The sequence below is a fragment of the Lissotriton vulgaris genome, unplaced genomic scaffold (assembly GCF_964263255.1).
Source record: "Lissotriton vulgaris unplaced genomic scaffold, aLisVul1.2 SCAFFOLD_2323, whole genome shotgun sequence".
Lineage (NCBI taxonomy): Eukaryota > Metazoa > Chordata > Amphibia > Caudata > Salamandridae > Lissotriton > Lissotriton vulgaris.
Window position 1 is genome coordinate 370,839 of NW_028246063.1, and position 9,565 is coordinate 380,403.

Genomic DNA, 9,565 nt, shown 5'->3' on the forward strand with positions numbered 1-9,565 from the left:
CAAGCAATGCTCGCTCCTATTTCTCAATGTTTACATCAACCCAAGCACACGCACAAAAAAGGTTCATCTGGCACGTCTATCATCAATCATGAGCGATCTCGCCGGGGACCACCCCGATTCGAACTGCATTGTTTCAGGGGAATTGAACACCAACATCTTCCAGGGCAACCCTGCAGAATATGACGGGCTTTCTCCATGTACACAATCGGAGGTGCCAGCACAATCCAAACCCCCAAACCAAGCCCACTGTGCCTTGGGAGATCTCTGCGTGCTCCAATTTTACAACGCCGGATACTTGGTAATGAACGGAAGATCATTGGATGACACCCCTCCGAAATGGACCTGGACAAATGGGCATAAGCAATCCTACCTGGACTATACCATCTGCAATTCAGCCTTGCTCCATCATATGGCCAGCTTTAGCATCCAACCGCGACTGGAAAGTGATCACCGCCCACAGGTTATCACCCTTAACATAAATCCAGAGTACCATACATCTGCTCTAACCACTTGCACAGGAATCCACACTGACAATCTGAAGCGTTTAAGATGGAGTGAAGATATAAGCCCCAACATCATGAAAGCAAGCCTGGCTCCAATAAAAGGCGGAATAGATCAGATGGCCTCCCCGATCTTTGCATGGACGATGCTTTGCTCACAACTGGTCACACTTTTTCCCGCCAAACAGCACCTGCACAATGCCACTTCCATCTGGCAGTTTTCACTTTAAACTCATTCTAGGACACTGAAGAAAACTAGGAACAACGCCTTGCGGGCGCTTACAAAATCCCCAGAAAACAACGAGTTTAGGCATGTTGTCAAATCAGAGCAAAAATCATTCAGAATGGCCGTACAAAAAGACAAAAAACGATCACATCAAAATCAATTCTGGGCCAAATTACTATGGGAAAGCAAAAAACGCAATACAAGAAAATTCTGGGCCTTAATCAATCGCTCTAATTCGGGGCCATTAAACCATGGTTCGGCAAATATACAAGAATCAGACTGAGCCACCTTCCTGACCGACCACTTCAGGTCCACGGAGAGCACAGCGCCAACAGGAAGCCGCACCCCCACAGAGGCAGAAGTCTCCCCAAATAACAGCGTGCGCAAGAACTTAAATGGTGTAGACTCTAGTAGCAAAGATATCCAGATCACTCAAGAAATGGTTACCAAGGCTGTGTCAAAAGCAAGATCAGACGGGGCCCCGGGCCCAAATGGCTTACCCCAGAGTCTGTTTAAAACAAACATAGCTCTTTGGTCGGGGGACATAACCAATCTTTTCAACTTTGCACTAAGAACTTCAACTGTTCCGGACTCCTGGCGTGGTGCAATAATCCACCCAATCCATAAATGAGGCTCCCGTGCCACTCCAAGCAACTACAGATTAATTGCCCTGCTAGACATCGAGGCCAAGCATTATGCAGGACTTCTACTGAAGGAGCTGAGGGCAGGGGCTGAGCTGCGCGAACTGATTCCAATGAACCCAACCGGCTTTACTGCCAACTCTGGGACTATAACTAATTTGTTTACATTGTCTATAATTATCGACAAAACTCTCTCATCTTCCAGGACTGTGTACTGTTGTTTTGTTGACTTTAAAGCTGCGTTCAATCGGGTCCCAAGGGCAGCACTATGGGAAAAACTAAAAAAATGGGGGATCCCTGAAAAACTTCTGGAGGCGATAATCCAACTGTACTCACACACATGGATCCAGGTGAAGTTGGGGTCTGGCACGCATCTCTCTTGGAATCATGACAACTAGAGGTGTCAAACAGGGATGAGTGCTGGCCCCCCTTCTTTTTAACCTGTCCATAGCAGACTTGTCGGTTGCACTTGACGGAATAAATAGACACCCATCTAAGGTCGGAGGCTCAGCAATAAGTAATCTTCTTTATGCCGACGATCTGGTCCTTTTCAGCCTTACACGGGTTGGGCTTCAAAGGCTGTTGGATAAGTTATACAGCTATACAAATAAGAACCAACTTGAGGTAAATTTCAAGAAAACCCAAGTAGTGGCCTTCTGAAGGAAATGCAACGGTGGTGGTGGATGGTCATATAATAATAAAAGCTTAACAACAGGACACACATATAAATAACTAGGGGTCCACTTTGACTCTAGGGGTAATTTCTCCAAACAGCGCAAAGAGATTGCAGTAAAAGCCACGATCTTACAGGTTACTTTATCTAAGCTCGCAAAAGAGCTGTCTAGTCCAACACTATAATTCCTACTGGAAATCCGGAGAGCAAAAATTGGACCTACCCTAGCGTACGGCATCAAGATATTTAGTGGTAAATTAAACATAATCTTAAACCAGCTTGTGACCAAAATTTACAAAAAAGTCCTCCATCTGCCCAAATCCGCCTCCGCTGCCCAGATCAGGCTAGAACTGGGCTTAATAAATTATGAGGCCTCCCACATCGGCACATACCTACATTTCTGTCACAAACTCAGAAAAGCAGATATAGGCACTCTAGAGGCTTTAGTTTGGTCAGAGATCAGTCAGAAAAACCCAGGGGGCTCGTACGGCCGCCTTTTCACAGATTCTATTCACGAAATGCCGGCGGGCGATCTATGGGCCCTCAATCCCAGCACGATTGCATTTAAAACCTGCATTAAAAAAAGTGTCAGAATGAGTTCTCTCATTATTGATAAAGCGCACCTCTGCAAAAGCCGTCATGCATGGTCAGTCATGAACTCCTATGGGCGGTTATCCCCCGCTACCTACTACTCCTGTACTTATTCACTGCATTTAAAACACAGTTTTCTTGCCATCAGAATGGGTGTCTGGCGATTCCTAAAAGATCTGCCCCCATGGTGGCGAACCACGGAAGATTTAACATGCAGAGGGTGCGGTAAGACAGCCGAAACACGGGAGCACGTGGTTTGCTTATGTCCCGCCCTCATGCCCCAACGTAGACGCAATCTCAGAGCAGAATGGAATAGGCTGGGTGTTCAGACCTGTAGACAGGCAATTATTACATCCTTGAGCCCTGAAAATACAGCTCTAAACATTGCCTTTACAATCTACATACAGCACGCACATCTCATCCTCACGCTAAAGACGGAAGGACCAGTAACCCCCGCACTCCCCTGTCTAGCTGTCTAATTCAAGCTGTATTTTAACCTCAAGTTTAAAAAAAAAATGTTTATAACTAGTCGCATTGGCTGTCACTAACCAGGGACCTATTTTATTTGGACTGCGTTTTTGCACAACTAGTATCAATTTTGTGAATTTGTTTGGTTTTTATGAGTTGTAAGCTGGCAACTGTTAGTACATCAAACCCCTTTCTCCTAATGCTAAGTATTATTGTCGTCTAGCATATAAATGTTTAATCTTTAACTTGCAACAGAAACTGAGTAACACGATTCGGACTACTCTTACTGATTAACTGTTGTAAAACATGCTTCGAAATTTCTTATAACAATGTGCTGACTTGTGGATTTACTGTGAAATGCTTTTAAGGATATTTTTCTTTTATCCAAATAAATATTTTTTTTCTTTCTTTTTCTAATGCACAACGCCTATCACACTGCCCTACACTACGACCACCAGACACTGCCCTAAACCCTAAACACTACAACACAATCCCCAGACACTGCCCTAAACCCTAAGCCCTAAACCCTAATACACTACGCCTAACACCCTGCCCTACACTACCACCGCCAGACACTGCCCTAAACCATGATACACAACGTCTAACACACTGCCCTACACTATAACCGCCATACACTGTCCGCACAATCTGCAGACACTGCCCTAAATCCTAAAACCTAATCTCCAGACACTGCCCTAAACCCTAAACACTACACTTGAAGCATAATGCCCCTTACCTCTTTCTCCTCGCGTCGTCCCGGTGATCCTTAGGCTCCTTCCCGGTGCTCGTCCGTGTCGTCCGCCTCCCGTCCATTGCACCACATACGATTGAAAAGCTTATGCTTTTTAAATGCGCATGTGATGTAATGGTACACAGCTTAATAGTCCGCGTCCTAACGTCGCTTGCGTTGTAACGCTTGCGACATAAACGCATGCGACCTAACGCATGCGGTGGATTGGATGTTCCCCGTGTTGAGATAATGACACAGGGGCTGCCCCATATCTATGTGTCGCTCCACCTGTGGTTGGATGGAGACGTAGTCTGTGCTCAATTTGTTGCAGTTAGACATTTGCTTGAGCCATATGAGGACTCGTCCATGTGAGGTGCACAACGTCGGTCTCAGGGGCACGACACTTGAGGCAACTGTCGGTTCTAGTTATGTCATACCTAGCAATGGCTAGTGGTGTGAGATATGTCCTGTAAAGAAATTTGAAATGTAATAATTTATGCCTATCGTTAGGGGATATTTTCTGGGTTTGAGTGCAACAATAAGACCACATTTTGTCCGTCATCAGTATATCCAAATCCCTTTCCCAGGCCTGTCGCACCCTGGCCGTGGTATGTGGTTTCAGTGCAAGGCACGCAATCTACAATTTGGACATCATGTGTGAGCCATCTGAAGTCGATATTACCAGTGACAAGGGGGAACGGGAAGAAACAAAAAAGGATCATTTTTTGCTAATGTTCATGAAGAACAGATAGTACCCTCAGTTCTTTAAAAAGCTTTTCCTGTCTTTCTTTTGTAGCACATATTGTATCAAGATAGCAATATGAAATTAGGGATGTGAGTATTTTTTATGAATGTGAACTATATAATTCGAATGAACGTTTGTTATGTTACTGTTTAAGAAAACAACCCTAAATATATACGCATACCAAGAACTTGTTCTCTCAAATATAAGGATTTCCAGCGATATTCTCGCATTAAGCCGCTATAGCCGGATATTTTATCGCATTTATTTATTTATTTATTTGCTTATATAGCGCAGGAATTCGACCCCCGAAGGGGTAGCTCCGCGATTTTGTTCTTACCAAAGCTATATCCAAATAAAAAACCATCAGGCAGGGAAAAGATATCTACATGGTCAGGAACAAGTGAGTTTTTAAGCGTTTCCTAAAGGTGGCCAAATTGGGATTTTGCCTAAGGGTGAGAGGCAGGGAGTTCCAGAGGGTAGGGCCTCTATAAGAAAGAGCTCGGCCTCCCTGTCTTTCCTTTTTAATCCGTGGTACTTGGAGCAAAGATTGGGTCTGAGAACGCAGAGAACGACCTGGCTCACAAGGTCTGAAAATTTCTGATAGGTACTTAGGACCAGCACCAGACAGGCATTTATGAATTATACAGCATATCTTGAATTTCACCCTCTGGCGAATAGGCAACCAGTGTAATTTGTTCAACAGAGGGCGAGAGGGGGATCTAGATGGAACATTCAAGATCAGTCTGGCAGCTGTATTTTGGGCTACCTGTAGCCTACCAAGTTGTTCCTCATTGGCAGAGATGAGCAGCCCATTACAGTAGTCTAATCTACTGATTACCAATGCCTGGACTAGAGTTTTCCTATGGCAGTCCGCTAGATCGGGGAATACCCTTCTCAGGAGGCCAATGACCCTAAAACAAGATCCAGTTACCTGATTAACCTGATGTTTAAGTGTCAAGGATTGATCAAGTCGAACCCCCAAGTTTTTTACTATCTCTTTAGGACAGGGGACAGAGCCTAGTTCGGGAGGCCACCACTCAGGTGACCATAAGAGCGGGGCCTCTCCGAAAAGCATGACCTCCGTCTTGCCCACGTTGCATTGCAGGCAATTAAAGGTCATGCAATGGGATACAGCTCTCATCCCTGCAGCGAAGGAGTTTTTAACTGCTGGCGTCATTGTCTGAAAAGGAAACAGCAGCTGAGTGTCGTCTGCGTATGATATTGGTGTGAACCCATATTCTCTCACAATTTCAGCCAAAGGGGCCACAGACACATTAAACAATGTGGGGCTTAGGCATGAGCCCTGTGGAACCCCCTTGGTGAGCTCCCTAGAGATGGAAAAATGGGAGCCCAATCGAACACTTTGTGAGCGGCCAGTGATGAAACTTTCTAGCCATGCAAGAGCAGTTCCGCCTATCCCTACCCTCTTCAGACGACTGATAAGAATGCCATGTGACACCGTGTCAAAGGCAGCGGACAAATCCAACAGCACCAGAATCATAGATCCTCCTCTATCCTGTGCCATCCGGATGGTATCGGTCACGGAGAGGAGAGCTGATTTGGTGCTGTGATTTGGTCTGAACCCAGATTGAGAAGGGTCCAGACCGTCCGCTGCCTCGATGTATTTAGAAAGGTGCGTATTGACATGTTTCTCAGTCATCTTACTCAGATGGGGTAAGAGGGAGATCGGGCGGAGGTTGTTCAAATCTGACCATGGCAGCGCTACGTTCTTACGAATAGGGTTCACAATCGCCTTTTTCCAGACACTGGGCACTTGTCCTTTCTTAAGAGAGAGATTAATTAATGTACGAAAGCCTGGAGAAAGCAGGCTCCCTAAAGAAACTATCATCTTCGCAGGCAGGAGATCGTTTGGAGATCCTGATTTAATATAACTATACAAAGTAGTGACCTCAGACAAACTGACCTCCGGAATCGTTGTAAATCCACTGCTTTCATTCTCAGGTTTCCTGGAAGAGGAGGGGTCAACATTGTTCTTACAGTTTGAAGATTGTGTTATTTTCTGGTATATAGACTCAATTTTGTTTTCGAAGAATGCGGAGATATCATCGCATAAAACTTGTGTAAAATCATCAGGGCTTTCGCAGGCCAAAGGTTTTACAAATGATTGGAGAATTTTATAAAGTTCTCTGGAGGAGTTCCCTGCATCTGCAAGTTGTAAGGCAAGACTATTTTTCCTAGCCAGTTTTATATTTTTGTGATATTTAGCTAGGGCCTCCAAGTACAACTTTTTACTACTGGGTGTATGCGTCTTTCTCCAAACTTTCTCCAACTTTCTACACCTCTGTTTCTCTACCCTCAATTCTTCTGAATACCATATCTCCTGCTTGCCTTTGGGATACTGTTTGTACAGTTTCAAAGGAGCAAGCAAATCTACTGCCTCTAAGAGAGCTTTATTAAACTTAATTAGACCTGTTTCGACATTGTCGTTCTCAGAAATAGAGGGTTCTTTCCAGGCCTTCTGAAGTCCTTCAAAGGTTATATTATGCCATTTCCTACGCCATATTGCAGGAAGTGGCTTTTGATGTGGCAAGTGAAGACCTAGTAGTGTAAATCCTACCATGTAGTGATCAGACCAGCTAACAGGGGTTGGCAAACGGCATTTTATTTTAGGACAGTTTGTTAGAATGAGATCCAGAGTATGTCCACCCAAATGCGTTTGGCCACTTTTCTGGATTTTCAGTCCCAGTAACGAGAGATCAGAGAGCAGGGAAATTGTGTCAGGGTGATTAGGTAGGTCAGTGTGAATATTAAAATCTTCAAGGAGAATAAAATCTTCCTTGGCTTTAAAATAAGGGGCTAAAAGCTCCATAAGTGTGAGCGAGAAATCCGAACAAGGTCCAGGTGGTCGATAGACCAATGCTCCTTTCCATTGTGTTTTAGACGAGGAGTAGATCTTGAAAATCATGACCTCCATTTGAGCACAGCATCTTTGGTTCGAGCAGAGAAACTTTCAGGCCTTCTTTATATACCACTGCAATACCCCCACCTGTTTTGGTAGGGGGAACTAAATTAAGAATCTTGCATTGAAGATAAACGTTGCTAATAGCACGTTATCTCTGCGATAATATCCGGCGATAGGAAGCGATAAATGCGCTAAGCGCATTCAGTGATAAATATCGCTACTCCTTGCTAATATGCCCCTAAATAAATAAAATGAAAGAGGGTGAAAGGCAGCGCCATTGAGGTTATAGTAAGAATAAGGACTCAAGGAGTTTTTCTTCGAGCCTCAGGTGGCATTGAAGTCAGGGAATGCAAACTGTTCGAGCTTCATAACAACATTAAACACTAGGGGGCATATTATCAAGAAACGGCGTTAACATTATTGCCGCTTTAGAGGCAAAAAACTGCAGCTAAAGCAGCGATAATCGGCTTGATCAGGCGCGCAACACCCATTGAACTCACCGGGCTTCAGAATCCCCCCCCCCCCCCCCCCGTCGTGTGTGGCAGCCCGGGATGAGACTGATCCCGGGCACACACAGAGCCGCACCCGAACGTTCCACAGGTCTTTAAAAGACCATTTGAATGTTAATTAGGCCTTGCAGTTGTTTCACCCCTTCTAAGAGCCCCTGCAGCTCCACTCTGCCTACTGATTAAAGGTAAGGCTCAGCCCCCCCCTCCGAAAATTTTTCTTACCCCGCCCCCCCCCCCCCCCCCCCCCCCCCCCCCCCCGAAATGTGGCTCTAGTTGCGCCTCTGGGCTTGATAATATGCCCTTGTGAATTCCCATAGAAGTCCATGTTCTGGTGTGAACATGGGCTTCTATGGGAATTCTCTACGTCGTACTATCAAGCCCGTCATCGCCGTTTTCGCGTCAGTTTTCTGCCGCTAAAGCGCCGATAATGTTAACGCCGTGCGTGATAATAAGCCCCTATATTCCACAACCCCCCTAACCCCTTGCCGTAGCTTTCTGAGGCATTTCCCTGAAGCTCCCTCGCTGCAGACCCAGCGCCTCTCTCTGCTCCGCTTTTATACCGTCAGCAGAATTTTGTGCTGTGCGAGCTTCATAACTGTGGCTATTTACAGCTACAGCGAAGGTCAAACGAGACATCCCTTTCGGAGCACTCTCCCCTCAAACACACATTCCCCCCCGCAGTCGGCGACAGACAGCGCCCGATTTACAAGCGGCGGCTGCGCTTTATAGACCCACTGGCCAGCTGCCTGGCTCGGTAACTAAATGCTGCTGCTTGGCACAAAGTCTGACAATCCTATTAAAATAACCGCTGCACTGGGATCATAATCAATTGGTAAGAGGGGCGAGCGAGGCTTTCACTCCAGGAGCAGGAAGCAAGCTGAGGTCCAGCTCACAGTGACAGGCTACAGGGACCATCAATTATCTCACTCCACAAACCACAGGCGTGACGACCTCCTGTCTGTGCTCAGGTGCAGCTGTGCCTGAAGGGAGGAACACGCTGTATTAGCGAACATCAAAACAAAATATGAACAGCACAGCAATGCAATAGAAATGCGCTAACTACACATCCCATTACCACATCGTATGACATTAATATCAGCAAAAAGGATTGCGCAGTCCATGGTCGGATTTGCAAAGAGGGCAATCGGGCACGGGCCGATGCCTGGGTGACAGCCGAGGGGCGGTTTTATTAGGGCCTCTGTCAACTGCCCACGGTGCCATACAGCCCCCTATTTAGGTCATAGTTGGAAGGGGAGGGGGTGCACAAAGATTGAGAGGTCCCGCTGGAAGGTCATGTGTTGGGGCCATTTTCATCTCGGACTGGCCAGCCTAAATGTTATTATTTAATTTACTAGTCAAACTTTTCAGAGACACGCCCTTGCTGGAGAGAGCTGTGTTCTTTCTTTCTAGTCACAGTTTTAGCTTATCATACGTTAGCACATGTGATTAGTGTGCCTGCTGCAGCTAAGAGCAAGGTATAGCTTGCAAATCACTGATATATTTTATATAGATAGCACAATGAGTTAATTCTTTTGTGGACTTCCTTTTGTTACGTGCAG